Raw genomic sequence first — 20,111 nt, 5'->3', positions numbered from 1 at the left:
CTACAACTAGATCGCCAGCCTTGTAGACCGTGTTTACCTTCATTTTCTTCAATAGAAACACCCTCCAAAACCACTTGCCCCTATCGTGATTGTAAAGTCATGGGGTTAAGAGGGATGCTCTGAGGACTGCTCTTTACAAGTTTACTGCTACACAGAATCCTTCCAATTTTATTATGGACACTAAAAGCACCTATTGCCCTGAGCTTTAGAGAGTCATATGGCACGAACACACACTATGAATTAAAGATCCGCACTCTCAAGTGCCATCGCCCTTACCCGTAACTAAGCCTCCGCTGCTGGCTTGGTACGGCGGGATTCGGCCGGTGTAATGCCTCTCGCAAACGCTGCTGCTGACCCCGGGCCCCCTCGACGCCTGCCTCAGGGTGGCCGAGATAGCTGCCCATAAGCATTACGCGAGCAACAGAAGTGACACCACTGCCCAGGCGGGTAGTAGCAGGCCAACCCCGAGTAACAGAAACACGGCCCAGACAGCCCCCCGCGTGCGGTGCCGCACGAGCACCAAGGTCCCGCTCAGGCGCTCGGCTGCAGGAACCATCACGGGCCGCGCGCAGGACACCTAAAATATCCCGACCTGCCCCGCGCTGTACAGCAGCGTAGTCCCCCTAAAGGAAAACATAATTAACCAGCAGGAACACAGACCGCCGGCGAACTGCTGCACGCGCACCAGTACGAGACACCGCAAAAATGATCCCGTTCCCCAGGTTCAGGCATGAGTAGTGCCCGAGGTGGGCGCACGAGATGCCGTCGCCGTGAGCGCGCACGCAAGCTGAGGAGGATCGCCGGAGAAGACATGGAGCCTGATGCCGATGCCGAGACTGACCTGCTGCAGAGGGAGAGGGACACGTAAAGAGCCCGGTGAGTGGGGGTGTGTTGGGGATGTGTGTGTGTGCGTGTCTGTGTGTGCGGTGTGGGGCTTAGTTGTAGGGGGGGTGTGTGTCTCTGTGCGCTCCTGTGTGTGTGTGCGAGAGCGTGATTGAGAGGCGAGAGGCTGACTTGCTGTGCACAGTTTCTGGGAAGCGCGTCCACATAACCGAACCTGCACGTGCCCCGGTCTGTCTCCCTTGAGAGGCATCTCGGCAGCAATAGGTCTCGAGGACGAGACCTAAAAAAGACAATATAAAGAGTACAGTGCTGCACAGTAACTAGGGATAAACTGTAGAGAAAGGGCAGGGTTCATCGCCAGTAGTCCTACAGACTGCTATAAATGAGGAAAAAAGGCAGCTAGATCGTTGAGATATTTTTAGTATTTCAGTACACACTCCCAAGGTGTCCTATAATGGGGAACATTATTTCAGATAAAAGCACAGGGAATCAAAATAAAGTGTACCAATACAAGTAAGGATAATTCTCTATGAGTGAGTCTGATAATTTACCATGGCAGGCAACTCATGAGATTGAATTCATTTTTACCTTCCAATGGGCCTATGGGAAACCTCCGTGTGTCGTTGTTACACCCCTAGAATTCATATAGTAACAGAGTCACCCATCATATTGGATATTTATGAATATTTATGAATATGATATTTATGAATCATGAGTTTGAAAAATGAATGGGACCTCACATTCTCCAGTACCACAATAGTTTTGTATATTCATGATAATGTGGTGACATGTATTGCTCAGGCACAAATCTGCTTAGACCCTCTATTAGTGCACCTGCTCCAGATATAACTACAGAAGGAGTGTTGCACAAACTAGCGATAAGAGCACTTGATGTTCATCGCTCCAGCCGCACGATAATATATGTGAAGTCAGGTAACACTGAATACAATTAGTACTTGTTCACCACTGTTGTTGGTTAGTGTTAGAATTGGGGGTCTCTAGTTGGCACAGGTAGGTACTTGTGACAAATAGGGACCCTCTACTCTAGTCAGAGTAAGGGGGATTACACTCCTAAAATAACCCCTGCTCACCCCCTTGGTAGCTTGGCATGAGCGGCAAGGCTTTATTTCAGAGGCGTTGTAAGTTAAGCATTTGTGACCACATACAGTAACCCAGTGACAACACTACAAATGGACACCACACAAGGTTTTATATCAAAAATAGGTATATTTTATATAGAGTTACCACAAGACCAATATACGACAAAAAGAATCCACATTACTATTAGATTTCAAGAGTTCTGGTTAAAAGGCTTAATTCCAGGTTCTGTGCGAGTCGGTAGCCCTATCCGGCTACAGCGTTGTTGAAATTAACCCAGAGTCTAGCAAATCCAGCGGACTGCCTCGGTACGGGCCCACTCAAATGTCGACAGACTCCGTCACAGTACCTTTTACTTGGGGCGGCCGGCACGGATGTGCGAGCCGGTTCCGGTGTTCTTCACGGTGCAGAAAGGAAGCAATGCAGGACGCGTTGTCCCTCGATTCGGTGCAGGCAGCGGCCCGTTGAAAGTCTGTGAATCCAAGGCTTGCGTTGCAGGGCGAAACGGTGCTTTGATGCGGTGCTTGCAGCTTGCGGTGCGGTGACAGAGGCGGAGTTCAGGAGCTGGCGTGGATCAGTCCGGACAGCGGTGCGAGTCGGGCGGTGCTTCGCGAAACGTGCGAGGCGGTGCCCAACTCCGGTGCGGTCACAGGACTCGCAGCAGGGACCTCTTCGGTCAGACCAGTACTAGTCGGTGTAGCAAGGCATTGCACATCACGGAGCTGCCGTGTCGCAGTGCAGGCTACGGCTTGGTGACGGCGTCAGGACGGAGTCGGTGAGCGCAAAGCTTGTGTTGTTTGCGGTGGACGTTGCTTGATGCGGTGCCTACAGGACACCGGGCCGGTCGTGAGAGTCGGTCACAGCTCCCTGCCTCTGTAGCCACTGAAACAGCATTTCCAGCAGCAATTCACAAAGGCTGGTTAAGTCCACTGGTCATGGGACTTCGGTCAGGGGGCAAGCTCTCTTTCAAGCCCTTGGAGATCTTTTGCACAAGTTAAAAGAAAAGTCCACAAAGTTCTTTCTCCTCTCTTTGGCAGTCAGGCAACCACTGCAGGCCAATCGCCCAAGCAGCACTTCAGCTTGGGAATAGTCTCTCCTCAGTTTCTTCAGGTTCCTTCTCCTCAGCAGAAGTTTCGTCTTGTAAGTCCAGAAGGGTCTAATTTCATGGGATCAGGGTCCCAATATTTATCCTTTGTTCTCTGAGGGGAGAGGGGCCTGTGCCTAGTCCAAACCAGTTCTGAAGCACTCTGTTTATCAGACTTCTTTCCTTTCAGAGCGCAGGGCAGGTACATCAGACTCTCCACAGGAGGTGGAGCCAGCATCGTGGAAGGGAAGTACAGTCCTGGAGCACTTTGTTGACAGTCTTCCTTCTCTTCTTTCAGTGTGCAGGGCAAAGACATCAGACGCACCACAGGGGGTGGAGCCAGCACTCTGGAGTCAATGTCCAGCCCTATTCAGGTCCCAGGTGCAACTCCTCCCTCCCATCTAGATACAGATCTCCCTGTTCACCACCGGGCTGCCCCAGCTTGTCTCTTGGAATCCCCCAGCCCTGTCACTTACAAACCCAGACAAAGGAATATACAACCTTGCAGATGCAGGCTCAAATGGTTAGGCAAGCAAATACCTACTTTCTAAAAGTGGTATTTGCAAACACAGAATATTAAAATAAACTTCACTGAAAGATGTATTTTATTATTCTGAGTTCAGGCATACTAAACTCGAATTTCTACCATGTCCTCTGAGTCTGCTAGGATTATAAACATGTAATAATCTATCAGCCCATTCTGGCCTATGGAGAACAGGTAGCCTTGCAATAGTAAAAAACGAAAATGGCTGTAATTCACTATTAGGACATGCCACACACATCAGGGCTTGTCCTGCCTTATACTTACAATGCACCCTGCCCGTGGGCCTACCATAGGGGTGACTGATATGAAGTAAAGGGAAGGTTTAGGGACTGGCAAGTGGGTGCACTTGCCCAGTCAGCATGACAGTACTAGACCGCACGCAAGCTCTGCAAAGGCAGACCTTAGACACGTTTTACAAGGCCGCTTCTGTGGGTGGCACAACCAGTGCTGCAAGCCCACTAGCAGCATTTGGATTTACACACCCTGGGCACACTCAGTACACTGTCCTAGGGTCTGACAAGTAAACCAAACATCCAATCATGGAACCACTAATCAATACATCAATTTACAGGACGGAACACTTGCACTGTGGCACTGGACAGCAGTGGTACAGTGCCCAAAGCATCTAACACCAGTAAAAACACATGAGACAACAGTAAAAATGGAAGGGACACCCACGCCAATGGTGCCAGGTCTAACAGTTGGGGATAGTCATAGGGCACAAATAGATTAGTGAAGGAGACAAGTTTTAAATGGGACATAAGACAGTGGGCAAACATAAAAGATTAAGAGTGACATATACATCCGCAGGGGACCATGGAGACCCCTCTGGAATACATGTTAAAAACTTTTCCTTCAGATCAGAAGAAAAGACAGAAGTATTTTGAAACTAATGGCACAAAGGTACTAAGGTACTAAGGGCGAGGCCAAGAATTGCCAAAGGATGGGACATTTGATGAAGACATAATTGATTATTCACTCACTTACATTCGCTCTAAGTATAGTAGGAAAAAAAGACAGAAAAGGGAAGCCACCCTGTCATTTTGGCGGGTACTCCATGATACAAAAGTAGACATAAAACCGACAGCACCAGAAGAGGGATGTTCCCCCAAACAGCCCCCGCCTTATGGTCTCTACCCTGTTCTGCCAGCTGCAGGGTACTAAGATACTGTTGGAGTTGAGCCGAAGGAGAGGGAACAAACTCATTGGGAAAGGAGCCACATTCTGACCGAACCCCTACAAATTCTTGGGCCGATCAAGAACCTGAACCAAAGAGACAGATTTCTAAATGAATTGCAGAACACTGTTAGACAGGCAGAGTGCTCTTGAAGTCCTGCTTTCCTTAGAGGTCAGTGGACTACAGGGCATGTTGTTCTTAGGCTGGAAGACACTTCTGCAAAGACTCTGATAGTGGCAGCTAAGGAATGGATAAGAGTTGAAAAAGAATGATTGGAGAGGGATATAGAGACACAACAATGTCATGAACTCCCAGACGAGTTCCAAGACGTAGGAGGGGCAGAGGAAGAAGATAGAGAGTGGGTTGACAGACCTGACAGGGGTGCAGCTGAAGAGGATCTTAACAGAGGACTACACAATTTCTGTGTGCTCCCTGTTTGAGGGTCACTTAAGGCAGAAAGAGACACTTTACAAGGGCCATGGAAGTCGATTCTGAAAAGGAGCAAGTCGGACCTGACACCTGTAGAGGAAATAGAATATAAGGCGGGTAATTATTATTGTCAGCCCTTCTGATAAATTATCAGAATGGACTAAAAGGGACTGGAGGAAGCAATGGCCTTGACAAAGGTCTTTTGACCCTATTAGCAAATGCAGAAGATTCACCAGGTTAGGACCTCCGGTCAAATTTGTTTTATCAAAACCTTTATTTGCCCTTTTTTCATCGCTTTTAATCCCTTATTTACATATACTGTCCAGCCAACGTGTTTTGTTCCATAAACAGTAGGAACTTTCTCAGGGCTTAATCATCTATGTCAGTAAGTAGTGTGTCCAACGAAAACTCAATATCCTTATTCCAGCTCAGTATGCTGGTAGCTTAGGGATTTCCCAAGGCATCACTGTGCCCGTTGTCGGATACCCTGCTATGAAAAAAGATTTAAAAAGTGCAAATAAAGGTTTTAATAAAAACAAATTTGACTAGACGTCCCTACCTGGTGCACCTCCATTTTCTTTATTGGCTAAGGAGCTGGAACACAGGGGCACCGAATAACCGCAGGTGCTGGAGTAATTGTGCACAGGACTCTCAGATATACGAAGCAAAGTGGGAGGTGCAGATTGGAAGGTTCGCAGTAGGGCTCTTCTCATTTGACAACTGCAGTATACGGCAGGGACAGGGCAACCCGAATGGGATTACCCCTACATGCAAGAGTGCTTTGCGGTATGGGAGGAATATGTTAGAGACAAGCCAACTGAAGTGATCAGGAGTAATAGACCAGATTAGGCCGAAGACCTGCAAATCGCCGACCAATAACTCACTTGCTCCTAATTTTCAAGGGTGGACAGTGCCCACATATGTACCATGGCCTCAAATGGATAAAGAGAACTTAAAGAGGGCACTCCCTTTTCTAGCTAACAAAGCAGGAAAATTGATAGGGTTCTTTTAGAAACACATTGCAGGAGTGAACCTCGTGTTGGGAGTTGTTAAGAGCTTGTTAAGCTCTTTGGTGGGAGATTTATCTATTTTATTTATTTATTTATAAAGCGCCAGAATCGACCCCCGAAGGGGTATCTCTGCGCTATAGACACTCACAAAGAAAGGGAGCCTTACAGTTAAGAGTCGAGGGGGAACAGATGGGTCTTAAGGTGTTTCCTAAAAAGACGATGTTCTGTGCATTGTTTTAATTGAGCAGGAAACCTATTCCAGTGATAAGGACACAGGTAGGATAGGGCCTTTCCACCTTGTCTGGCTCGTTTAATTCTTGGTACTGGAAGAAGATATTTTCCTGGTGAGCGAAGAGACTGCTGGGGGACATAGGGAATACATTTATCCACCAAAAACCTTGAACCTGGATTGAAAAGGGTCTTATGAATGATACAGCACACCTTAAACTGTACCCGCTTCCGAATCGGAAGCCAATGGAGTGAGGCCAGCAGAGGCTGAGAGGCCGTCCTCGGGGGCGCATTTGAAATCAGGCGGGCAGCCGTATTCTGGACGACCTGTAGTCTGTCCACTGTAGACTCATTGGCAGACAGCAGTAAGCTGTTGCAATAATCCAGGGACTTAATATAAGTGCCTGGGTTAACATCTTCCAAGAGGAGTCCGGCAGCAAGGGGAGAATACGACGCAAAAGGCCCAACACGTGGTAGCATAAACCAGCAGTATGGGTGGCATGCTCTTTCATGGTGAGGGTCTGCTCAAGGCGAACGCCTAGGTTTTTACACAGGTTTTGAGAGCCGGGGGGTACTGAAATCTGAGGGCCAATCAGGAGACCACAATAATCGGACTTCCCCGAAAAGCATTATTTCGATTTTCCCCACATTACACTGTAGAAAATTAGTCCTCATCCATTGAGAGATGTTCCTCATCCCCTCGGAGAAGGTGGCCTGTGCAGAGGAAGTAAACTTGGCAAAAGGAAAGAGAAGTTGAGTATCGTCTGCGTAGGAAACAGGGGTGAACCCACTGTTCCTCAACAGATTGGCCAAGGGAGCCACATAGATATTGAACAAAGTAGGGCTCAAGCAAGAGCCCTGTGGGACTCCCTTGGACAACTCTGTTGCGGCAGAACGGTGGGGCCCAAGGTTGACCGCCTGAGAGCGGGAAGATAGAAAACTCATCAGCCACTGAAGGGCCGAGTCTCTGAGTCCAACCTCTACCAATCTCCTGCGCAGGATACCACGGCGGACAGATCCAGCAGCACTAGAATCGTGGAATCGCCTCTATCTAGGGTCATCCTGATGTTATCGGTTACCTCTAGTAGGGCTGATTCTGTGCTGTGTTTAGGGTGAAAGCCTGATTGAGATGGATCAAAACTGCCCGTCCGCTCGACATGGTTGGAGAGATGAGTGTTAATATGCTTCTCCAGAAGTTTACCCAGGTATGGAAGGAGAGAGATGGGGCGCAGGTTGGAGAGCTCAGTTAGCGGGCCTTAGAGTTCTTCCGAATAGGCATAACCTGTGCTGCCTTCCATTCCAGTGGGACCAAGCCTTCTCACAAGGAAAGATTGAGGAGATGAGTGATAGAGGGAGATAAATGACTGGCCAGGGAAATAGTGATCTTTGCTGGTAAAAGGTCCCGAGGCGAGCCGGATTTTACGGAGCAAATCAGTGACTCTGTCTCCTCTTGCGACAACAGGGGGAAACTCCCTAACAAATGGGTACATACCATTTTGTTTAGTGCAGGATTCCCTCAAATCACCATGCCAGACACACAGTTTGATGGGTCATCTCTCAACAATATCAGACATTATGTGTGGAGTGGGCTCAGGAAGATATACCCAGACAGACCAGACTTTGGAGCCCTTATCGCAGAAGTATTAAAACCGACTGAAGACAATGCAGAATACTTTACCAGGGTACAGAAGTAGAATGTAATTGGTAAAATACTGAATAAAATTGTGACACTTGAAGGCTGTCAATGAGAGGTAGTATGGCTGAACAACCCTTTATTGTTCCGTCGAATATATATCGATACAGTCTTGTCCCCAAAATCTTCGATCTCGGGAGGCTCTTGGATTCATCTCTTCCCAGTCACAAGAAATTTGTAAGGGGTTGTCCCTCAAAAAAAAAAAAAAAAAGAAAGAGATTGTTTTAGGGAAAGGTGTAGTTCAATATGGCTTTTTAAGGGGAGTAGATGTTCGGAGAAGCACCCAGTTGCACCACCACCAGATTTGCGCTTTTATAAGGACTGTGGAGTCAATAATATTGTCCATTACGATGTTAGAATCTTTCCCGCAGTGAGTCCCTTCACCCCCTCCCTTCCCTTGTGGCGGATATCTCAGTGTCTGAGCTACATTACGAAAATAGCCCGCGGATATGTCCACATACCTCGCTGAGCCACGTTCCTCCAGGAATGTGGCTGGAATCCTTTTTTTGCCGGAATGGGTCCGGTTCCCTTCTTGTTCCTTCGGCACAGCTTCTGGATGTGTTGTTGGCCTATGGGATATTCTCCGTTAGTCCCACAATAGCGATATTTGTCCCTGTCAGGCTTTTGGATCTAGTTAAACACTGTTCCTCAATGACTCTTGCATTTTCTTCCGGATATGAGGCCTCCTACCGCTCCTTCAGGGGTTCCAATTGGCTCATGTGACTCTGTCACATGAGTTGCTTTGGCCTTTAGGAAGTTGAAGTGTGATCTATGGGAGACTGGAAACAGAGGACAGGAGAGAAGTAAGGGGGAAATACCTCTTCACTTTCTTTCCCGCTCCTGAGCCGATCAGATAAGTTGTGAAACAAATGTAATGTTCTCCTTTAATGTGTTGATGCGAGGTCTGTCCACGGATGCACAAGCAAGCCTAGATAGAGTAGTGGGAATAGAGGCTAAACGGTGGCCAGTAATACAAGCTCATATAATACATTATTATTTCAAGCAAAAGAAAGAAAAGGACAAGGAAAGGACAGAGCAGACAGAAAAGGCTACAGCTAAACTTAACCAAACCAGTATAGAAGGGGCACTCGTAACAGCACCGCAGATAGCTGTTACTTCATCATTGCAGGTGCAGGCACCAGGAGGGCAACCAGTGAGTAACACAAGGAATAAACAAGGAGATTTTTCAAAAGGCCTAGGGCTAGTAAAAGGAAGAACACAAGGAGGGTTCAGAGTAGGAGTACAGGGTTAATATTTTTATAATATGGGTTACATTGCAAGAGAATGAGGGCGAAAAGGAAGGATGAGCAAGCACAAGAATGGGTCATTCCACAGGGGCAGATGGAGCCACAGCAGGTGCAATGGAGTCCTCAACAGCAAGTGATACAGGGGCCCCAGCAAGTCCCTTGGGTTCAGTGGACAGCACAATAGGGGCAGATGTCATAGAATGTACCCCAGGTTGTTAGAGACACAACAGGAGGCCCACACAGATGCAGATGAGAGGAGTGATGGTGAAAGGAGGTAATCCCTTTACTGTCCAATTTTCTGGAGTTATACACAATGAGAGAGCCCACAGCCAATCATTGTGTGTCCAATACCATCAGAGACCCACAGATCAGATAAGGAACCCACTTAGACAGTAGCCATAGAATGTTGCCTCTATAGTTTTTTACAATTTAGACTGGGGCCACTAGTCTTGTATAAAGGAAGGAACACTACCACTTTCTAACAAGTCAATGGACACCCAAGGTTTTTCTGGGGCTGTCAGGAGGGTTGATTTTACTGAGTCAGAGAGCATGACAGTAGGAGACACACAACTAGAATGACCATTGTGATATCCCCCTGAGGCACCAGTCAATATTCTTGGAAGAGACCTGATGAGTAAGCTGAATAAGACCATCTCTTTTTTGTAAGATGGGGCAATAGTATGTTACACAACAGGTATTACACTAAGCAGGATGTTGTCACTCATAGCTCATGAGGAATTGGGACAGAAAGTCAGATCAATTCCAGTGGACACAGATGTTTTTTTGCGTGGCATCTATGTTTTGATAGCCGAAACACCAGTACAATTGGGGAAGACAGTGCAGATACAAAAAGAGCTATTGTTCAGACCTGAGAAGCCTATAGATCCTATAGAAGAATCTGTTATGGTTTTTGAGATAATGGCCCTTGAAATAAAGACTTGGCCTACATTTTGAAAAAACTACTCGGGGGGAGTTCCCAAATGTTAAAAGGTCCAACAACTGGTTTGACTTCACTCGTAGACATGCTAGGAGTGCTATATCTGATAAACTGAGAAGTAAAAGTAGACCTCACATTGTCATGGCTAGGAGGGAGTATGCTAGCACTATTAAACAAGCATTGACATAGCCAATAGGTCTCGCATTTGGGACCTTATAAGTGTTTAGCCATGCAACAGTTGGTGTTGTTGCACCAAGGATATTCTGCTGCATAACTAATACTTATAAGCTCCAAAAGGCGAGACCTATTGGCTACACCAATGCTTGTTTGTTTTTTGTTGCTGTTTTGTTTAAGTTGCCAGATCTACAATAGCTGGACATGGTTTTTGTTAACAGTTCTTTTCATCAAATGAACTTGTTTTCATTGCTCTGAATGTTATTTCCATTCTGGTTGTAGGAAGCAGTCATTCCCAGGGGTGTGGGGGCAGCCAAGCTGTGCGCATGCGCCGAACTTTGCAAATGAGAAGAAGGCTGGTGTAGGCGCAATTTACAAGTGTGGAGTGAGTGAGCCTCAGGCAGCATGACTCACTCACACAGGAGTTCATGCACTGCATCGGCATACTCAGCATGGTTTAAGGAAACTCGACCCACTCCCTCCCTCAGCATGGTTTAAGGAAACTCGACCCACTCCCTCCCAGGTATCGAACACATATTTACCAAGAAACTCTGAGAAAAGCCTGCCTGCTGGTGGTGTGTGTGTCTGGTGAAAGCGTGCACTGACGGCTGGTGGTGTGTGTGCCTGGTGGAAGCGTGAACCGACGGCTGGTGGTGTGTGTGCCTGGTGGAAAAGTGCACTGATGGCTGGTGGTGTGTGCCTGGTGGAAGCGTACACCGACGGCTGATAGTGTGTGATGGCTGGTAGTGTGTGTGCCTGTTGGAAGCGTGCACTGACGGCAGGTGGTGTGTGCCTGGTGGAAGCATGCACTGACGGCTGGTGGTGTGTGTGCCTGGTGAAAGCGTGCACTGACGGCTGGTGGTGTGTGTGCCTGGTGGAAGCGTGCACTGATGACTGATGGTGTGTGTGCCTGGTGGAAGCAGAAGCATTCACAGTGATAGAAGACACAAATGAAACTGACGAAGAGGAGAGGGAGGAGGGGGAGAAGGGAGGGGGAGTGCGAGCAAAGGAGCATGATTTACAGCTAGAAGACACAAATGAAGCTGACCACGAGGCAGGGGGATAAGGGAGGAGGGTAGTGCAAGCAGAGGAGCCTGATTACAGCAATAAAAATACAGTTGGCAGCTGTGCACATGCACAAGCTCGTGAACGCAAGCTATAGGCCAACAGAAGCCTCAGGTGGCACTTTTAAAAGCCACTTACTAAATGTCTCGAAGAGACAGCATGCGCTGTCTCAGGCAAGACCTAAAAAGGAGAGCTGCTTGGGAAGAGGAAGGAAAATGTTTTGGCTGCGGCAAGGGCAAAAGATAGTAAATGCTTTTGGCAGTTAGTAATAGTATCCAAAAAGGGGCGATCGGATGCTGGAGTCCAGACTACCACATTCCCCCTCAGGAAGGGATCACCTACTTTAGGGGTCTTTACCAGACAAGCACCCCAGTAGTTGATAGTGCTCCAGGTGCCCTACCAGTCCCAGTAATAAATAGGGGGGAACACTGTGAGGAATTCACGCTTGAAGAAACCGCTTTAGCTATTTTAACTCAGAAACCCGGTAGGGCACCAGGACTTGACAACATTCCGGCTGATTTATATAGAAGTGACCCGCAGATCTGGGCACCATATATAAATTCAGTATCAAATGCCCTGATGGCCGGTGTCTTGGTCCCTCACACCTAGAAAGAAGCCATCATGGTACTGATATAAGAAAAAGGAGATAAGGCATCACAAGCAACTACAGACCCTTAAGCCTAATTGACTACACCCAGAATTCTTTTTAGCTCTCAAATACCTAGAAGGCTATGGTATTGGATCGAGTAAACTATAGTATTTTCCAATCTATAGGCGGGTTTTATACATAAAGTTAGCACAACAGACCAAATCATACACTTTTTAGCTGTAAAGTGGAGGAGTGTAGATTTGGACAAGGGGAGGTTATTTGTAGGGCTGGGCGTAGTGTGCGAAGTAGCACTACTCGAAGAAACGCAAAGTGCATTTCGCACTACGCGAGCTACGCGTAGCACTACGTGAACTGCGTAGTACCCTGTTCGCACTGTGCAAGATGCCGTTTTCAATGACAGTGCAGACAAGCATCCACCACTGTGCAATCATTGTAAACGGCATCTTGCACAGTGCGAGCTGTAGTTTTCTGCTGCTCGAGTAGATTTTTACTCGAGCGGCAGCTTTCTCAATGTGGACTAGTAGTTTCTCATCGCGAGCGGTTGCGAGCATACATGACCACTCGCAATGAGAAACCTGATCTCCCTGCGTTGAAAATCTCACCGGGAGGTTTATTTTCTACGCTCGCGATCGGCAACTTAATGTTACTAATCGCGAACGAGGAAAAAGTCTCGCCGGAATGTCATTTTGCTTGCTCACGGTCGCCAGCTTGACGTTGAGGACCGCGAGCAAGCAAAAAGTGACCGCTGCACTACCCTACGTGTGTTTGCACTGTGCTACATGCAGTTTGCGCAGTGCGAAGTAGCGCATACTCCACAAACTACGCGAGCGTAGCTTAGTGCTTTGCCCAGGGTTAGTTATCTGTGGCCTCTGTGGATCACCGCTCTGCCTTTGATCTGGTACCAAGGATGAAACTATGAGACACCTTGAGTAGGATAGGGGTACCAATGGGCCTATTGACTCTAATCCAGACATTATACACAGGTACTTTGCCATGGTTAGGTGGGGACTTGAGGGGGAGCTGCCAGACAAGATCCCAGTTCGGAGAGGAGTGCCCCAAAGGTGAGTATTGGCTCTTACACTCTTCCTCCTATATATCAAAGAGTGCCTCCCATATCTTTTTAATTGTGAGAATGATTTTCCCAAGATAAAAGACAACAAAAAACACGGTGCTTCCTATTTGCTGATGACACTCTGCTACTGTAGAAAAACCCACTGGGACTTTCTATATTGCTTGAAAGATTCTTCTTATATTGCAGAGACCATGGGCTAGAACTCAACAACAATAAAAACAAGTATCTACCCCCAGATGCATCAAGCATCCATTTTGCGATTCCTTATTAGCGAAAAATAAGGATTCGCTGATAAGGAATAGCAAAATGTTATGCATGAAGAAATCGCAAAAAAATGTGATTTCTTAATATTCCTTAATTGCGACTCCCAAATTGCGAGTCACAATTAAGGAATACCTCCCCATTCATTCCTATGTGCCTAGAGGCCTTTAGGAATGAATGGAAAGACATTCTCAATTTGCGATTAGCAATTAGCGAATCGCAAATTGAGAATGCAATTTCCAGGGTGCAGGGGTGTCCAAAGGCCACCCTGTTGCACCGCTAAAATTAATCTTTGCACATATGTTGCGCACACATGCGCAACATGAAACTTTGAAAAATGCACAAAAGTGCATTTTTCAAAGTTTTTGCAAATTACCATGAAGTTCAACTACATGGTAATTTGCTCCACCTATTAGCGAAATCGCTAATTTTTTTACTTTGTTGCATTGCATTTAAGGAATCTCAATTTGGGATTCCTTAAGTGCAATCGCAATTTAAGGAATCTCAATTTAGAGATTCCTTAAATTGCGATTTTTGCATTTGGGATGATGCATCCCAAATGCAAAAATACTGGTCGCAAAGGGGCAGATTCTGAGAATCTGCCCCTTTGCGACCAGATTTTCATTTCATGCATCTGGGCCATGGTATTTAGCGATCGCAAGGGCAAAATGAGAAGATCAATAGCAGTGGATGGAGTAGCCCCTGAGCGAGTGTCTTTCTTTGATTACCTGGGCATTCGCTTGGAAGACTCGCATAGGTGGTCAGCTCAACTGAGGGAGAGCACTCTGTTGTTAAAACAATCTGCAGGGTCTATTTTAAGGTTTGCACACAGCAAATCATATTTCCCCATTCCCCCCACCATGGAAATTTACAGGAGCCAAGAGTGTGGGTCAGCCCTATACGGAGCAGACATCTGGGGTTACTGCGACTTGGAGATGCTGGAAACAGCAGCGAATAACTTTTTTAAATCACTGTTAAAAATTCCTCGGAGCATCCCCCACATTACCTATCAGATATGGATCAAAATTGTAGATCTATGTCGGATACTGCAGCAATGAGACTAATCCAGTACTGGTTAAGGGTCTGAGTGACAAGAGAACGTTAGCCCTATAGGGAGTGATTCCAGCGTTTCCTAGAGGGGTCGTGTGTAGATAGGATCACTTGGCAGGCCTACATAAAGATATGGTTATTCAAGCTGGGCCTAGGAGACTTCTGGTTAAACCCCGATGACACATTCGGTGATGCATTGAAAAAGTTCAAAATAGCCTATTGGGCTTACAGTCCCGGGAGAAACAATTAGTAAGACCACTTCGGGCACCTTGACCGATGACTTTTAAATGGGGTTTTGAGTTCGAACCGTACTTAGATATGATCACAAATCCGTTTGCACAAGCACTTTTTAACAAGCTTGGGTGGATACACTACCATTAGCCCCCTTCGCCTGCCGCTGGAAGAAGGGGTCAGGTATATCAACCAAGTGCCCCATGTGATGTGAGGCCATTGAGTCCATTGAACATATTTTATTTTTTGGTGTGGCATACAAAAAGCAATGGAAACATAGTGCCATTATGTAGAATGTTGGGCCTCAATGACTGTACCACCACATTCAGAATATGTATCGCAGACACGAGTTAACCAGTTGTCTTTTCAATTTGCAAATTTCTGACAGCCATATGGTTTTTGAGGACAAAGAAAATTAACTAGGGAAATAGATTTTTATGGATATCTTACATTTCTTAATTGTTTACATTTCGTGTCAACAGGTCTGCAAAACTGTTTTATGTCCTTTTAAAATATAGTTTTCATATGTATGCTCATGCGCACTGGTATTTTATATTGTTACTCTTGTATGGTATTTTATGACTAGAAACAAAGTATATAATGAATATATTTATTAGGTAGAGATTCCGCAGTATTTGGCAATTTTTGAAAGGGCATCTAATTCTCCTTTTTAGCACTTAATGCACTTTATGCTTTCTTGCACATTTTATACATAGCCCTGGCACCGCTTTCCTCCTCCCTTTATTAAAGGATGGCTTATTTACGCAACATAGGTCTATGATAACTTATTTGATGGTGTTATCAATACCATTTGTTTTTTACTTGTTGGTTAGACTCTTAACTGCTGCGGTTAACATTCACAAATGTCATCATTTTAAATATGTTCTCTCATTTTAAAGCATCCCCTGCTATCCTTTGGGGTCCAAACAGTAGTGCTTTGACTTTCCTTATAAGTTACATTCACAGGGTGGACACTTGAGGTTTTTGTGTGTTCACTATTTACGCATATGATATACCTCAATCCACTTCTGTTTTATTATCCCATTTTATATTAGGCTTTGTTTATATTATGCTGAAATTGACATGCTTTGTGCTGTACTTAGCAAGCTATAAACACTTTACAACTTTGTTTAGTCCATGGTTTAACCTTGTATTTTAACATTGGTGTTTTTTTTACACTTATGTATACTTTTATTATTATGTACTGTAACCAAATAAAGCATTGTAAAGCCACAGTGTGCGTTTTTAATAGCATTTGACAAGAGACAAGTGACAAGGGAATCAGTGGTATTTGCAGATCAAGGGGCCAAGATGAGAGATTTATCTGATGAAGAGATGTTTGATAACAGTCCATCAATTCAGTCAGTGGTATTTCAAATAGACATTGCCATTAGAGTATGATAGCAGTGCAGAACAGTGCCAAAATATGCAAAAGGCAGTACAATATGAAAAAGGGACTTGGCAATGGTGCCAGAACAAAAGGATCACATGAAGTGGGACTGATCAAAGAAGCTGAGCCTGTGAAGATAACACTGAAACCAGGTGCAATACTACCTGGGGTGCACCAGTGTCCCTTATCCAAAGAAGCAGAAGAAGACACCTTGCCCACAATACAGGTGTTACTTGAACAGGGGGTATTGTATCAGGGAACCTCACCTTGTAAAACATTGATTTACCTTATCACAAAATCTAAGGGTGGGACTTGGAGGATGATTCAAGATTTCCGCCCCTGAACAATATAGTGACATTTTACAAATGTAGCTTGCCGGTGGGAGCTGATAGAAAAACGGAGTCTAGTATGCCTTAACTCAGTGGAAAATACCACTTTTAGAAAGTGGGTATTTCTTTGTCTAATCAGCATGTGTGACAGGAACTGGGGATGTGCGGTCAGACTAGACCGACACAAAGGGGACGGGAGTTGGAATGTGTCCTGGCTTTCCTGGGTGACTCATAGCCAGGCTGAATAGACCTGACTGCATTTAGAGTACTGGAAGTAGTTGTCACTTGCACCTGAATAGACTGTGGCCACCTCACACAAAGGTGAACCTGGGCTGAGCCAGGCTGAAGTGGTTTATGTGTACCAGAGGAACTTTGCTTGTGCCAACTTCAATGAAAAATGTGGCATAAATATTAAGGCCCTGATCCAGGAACTTTAGATTACTGTTGGACTAAGGAACCTGCCAGAGAGAAGGGTTGGAAGAGCTGTGAGGAGAGACTACCACTTTGCTGTGTGCTTGGCTGGGTTGGCCTTCAGTTGCTGCTTTTATCTTGGGCAGGGAAAGGACTGGGCTGTTCTTTCTGCATTCTAAGGGGCCGATTCACAAAGGTCACCTCAGACAAAAAGTTTAACTATATGACTTTTGGTATTCACAGAAGTCATTTATGACTTTTGGTATTCACAGAGGTCATTTATGAGTCATATCTTTACGTACGCAGGGGCAGGGGCATATTCACAATAACTGTTGCATCCCTGGAAATCAGCAGGGATGCGCCAATTATTGTGCGCCACAGCTCCACCATCATGGATGCACCGCATCTGCGCCGTAAAAGTGACGCATTGCTGGAGTTGTGTCGCAAGCGCGACGCAGCTCCAGCAATGCTCTGGGGTCCCTATCTAGTTAATGCTGCGTCAATTCTTACACCTGCTTCAGGCAAGCGCAGGGTTTTGACGCAGCATGGGCCTAAAAGTGACTGAGTGAAATCTTGTAGATTTCACTCAGCCACTTTTAGGAGGCGTTCCTGCGCCGGAACGCCCCCCCCCCCACCCCCTGCACAGGAACGCCTACTTGTGGTGCAGGGCATTACAACGTGACGCATCTCCCAGATGCGTCTTGTTGTAAGTACCCCTGCACCATGGAGCAGGATTTGCGCCGCCGCTGCGTCACAAAAGTGACGCAACGACGGCATAAATGAGGCGCAAGGGGCTTGTAAATTTGCCCCGCAATAGGGCCAGAGTCTCCGCACCCGGGCCGTACTCTCCGCACCCAGCTGTACTCTCTGGATCAGGCCGTACTATTCGGTTCGAGCTGTACTCTCCGGCTCGGGCCAGATGACGTGCAATCAATGGGCTAGAATGTAATTTTTACAAAAAGAAATATTAGGAACGTGTGATAAATGGTAGAGGAGGACATGAAAAAACAGTTTGGGCAGGGAAAAGGGTGTGGTCAGACACTACATCATAACCCAGAAAAGTTTGCTCCTGTACATCACAGACAATTTGCGCTCACCTCAGTGTTGACTGTAGTGTTGACACTACAGTTAACACTGAGGGGAGTGCAAAGTGTGCACTGCATGTACCATGATGCAAAGGATCAAACTTTTCCTGGTTATGATGTAGTGTCTGGCCACCTCCTTTTCTTTGTCTGGTGGATCTTGCCTGGCTTTGGTGCATAACCTAGCCAACCAGAAAGCCCATTTCTAACAGTCTCCTTTGCATGCTTGCAGACAAAGGATACAAAGCAGGCAAAGACAAATTACAATAGGTGCAGAACAAAGTTCACCATTTGTGACAGATAATATCCAAAGATGGGAGAAGGGTGACACCAGACAGAGTAGAGAGTATCAGAAACAATCCCAAACTCACCACCATTAAGCAAATGCAGCAATTCCTAGGACTCTGTAATTACGTTAGACAGTGGGTTTTTGACTATGCCACCTGACTACTCCACTTTTCACGGCTTAAAAAGAGTCCCATATTAATGGAAATATATCAGGCTGACGGGATATGACAGAGAGAGAGCATTTTGGGAGACAAAGGAAGCAATTACAAATACTCCTGTATTAGGTACACCTGACTATAACAAACCATTCTACCTCTTCTTTCATTGACTCAAACTACATCTATGGGACACAAGCCAATTGCCTACTACAGTGGGCTGCTAGATTCTGACATGAAAGGTCCCTATCTATGTGAGTAAGCACTGGCTACAGCAGCATTTGCAGTTCAGAAAAGCACCACCATTGGAATGGGAACACCCTCACGACTCAGAGAGTATCTGTGTATGAAGTAATCCTCTCAATACCATATTTACAAGTGATTTGCTGTCAAACAGTTAATCAAGCAACATTTGTGCACATTTTTGCTAATTACACACTAGACAAAGAAAGTAAAGTGAGTGAAGACCCCATTCGAAGAAGCATGTTAGTCTTTGTCGATGGGTCTTCTTTAATAGATCAGGGAACTGGAATTAGACATTCAGAAGTAGCTGTGTTAAGAGCAGAGCAGCAACATTCATCAGATACATTACAGATAATTAGTCAGATGCCATTACCCGCTCACTTTTCAGCACAGGCAGCCGAATTAGTGGCCATTATTGAAGCCCTGCAGTCAGCCGAGGGATTAGAGCTTACCATTTGTTCAGATTCAGCCTATGTCACCACCACTGTACATTCTAGCATTCAGAGATGGGAAAGGAGGGGTTTCTTAAATCTGATGGGTCCCCCATAATTCATAAAGATTTATTAGTACAATTAATTATAGCTTTAACACTTCCATCAAATGTAGCAGTAGTGAAATATATCGCCCACACAAATCAGCAGGATAGTTTCTCCAAATGCAATGATCTGGCAGACTACGCAGCAAAAGATGCAGCCAAAGCCTCCCCAAATTATGATCAATGCAAGTAAAACACATGGAATGATGATGAGCAGGCAACATGATGCAACAGAATTTTTGCTTCCATATACTGAAAAAAGCAAGATTACATTTGCATGAATTGCAGGAACAAGAATTTCCCCCTGAAAAGGAGCTTTGGGGACAATGAGGCTGTGTTCAGTCACCAACAGATTTCTTTTATAGGCAAGAGAGTACAGGCAAGCCAGTAATGCCACATGCCCTGTTGTTCACAGCTTTAGAGCAAGTACACTTATTAGCAGACACTTGAAAAAGAGAACATTCTTACTACACTACAGGCAGATTGATTTATGCCACACCATCTGAAATGATCTCTATGTACATTGCAGAGTGTGAAATATTCCACAGAATAGCCATAGGCTGACCTTAATGGGATCACTTCAACCGTACCTATTCCAATAGGTCAATTTAAGCATTTGCCTTTAGAATTTGTTGAATTGATAGAAATATGTAACAACTCCAGATATCTCATAGTGATTGTCTGTTCATTTTCCAGATGGATTAAGGCATAATGATGCTAGAGGAGCAGCCAATTTTCTGACCAGAGAGGTAATACCGAGATGGGGCGCAATCGAAAGTTTCACTGGCCCCATTTCATCAATGCAATCTTTCAGCACCTTTGTACCGCCCTAGTAATCAAGCATAAATTGACATTTGCTTACCACCCCAAGTGTAATGGTTTTCTGGAGCTCCTGAATGGCCTCCTTAGAAATAAAATCAGCAAA

Source organism: Lissotriton helveticus, chromosome 7, assembly GCF_964261635.1.
Source record: "Lissotriton helveticus chromosome 7, aLisHel1.1, whole genome shotgun sequence".
NCBI classification, from domain to species: Eukaryota; Metazoa; Chordata; class Amphibia; order Caudata; family Salamandridae; genus Lissotriton; species Lissotriton helveticus.
This window is presented reverse-complemented; position numbering follows the sequence as displayed.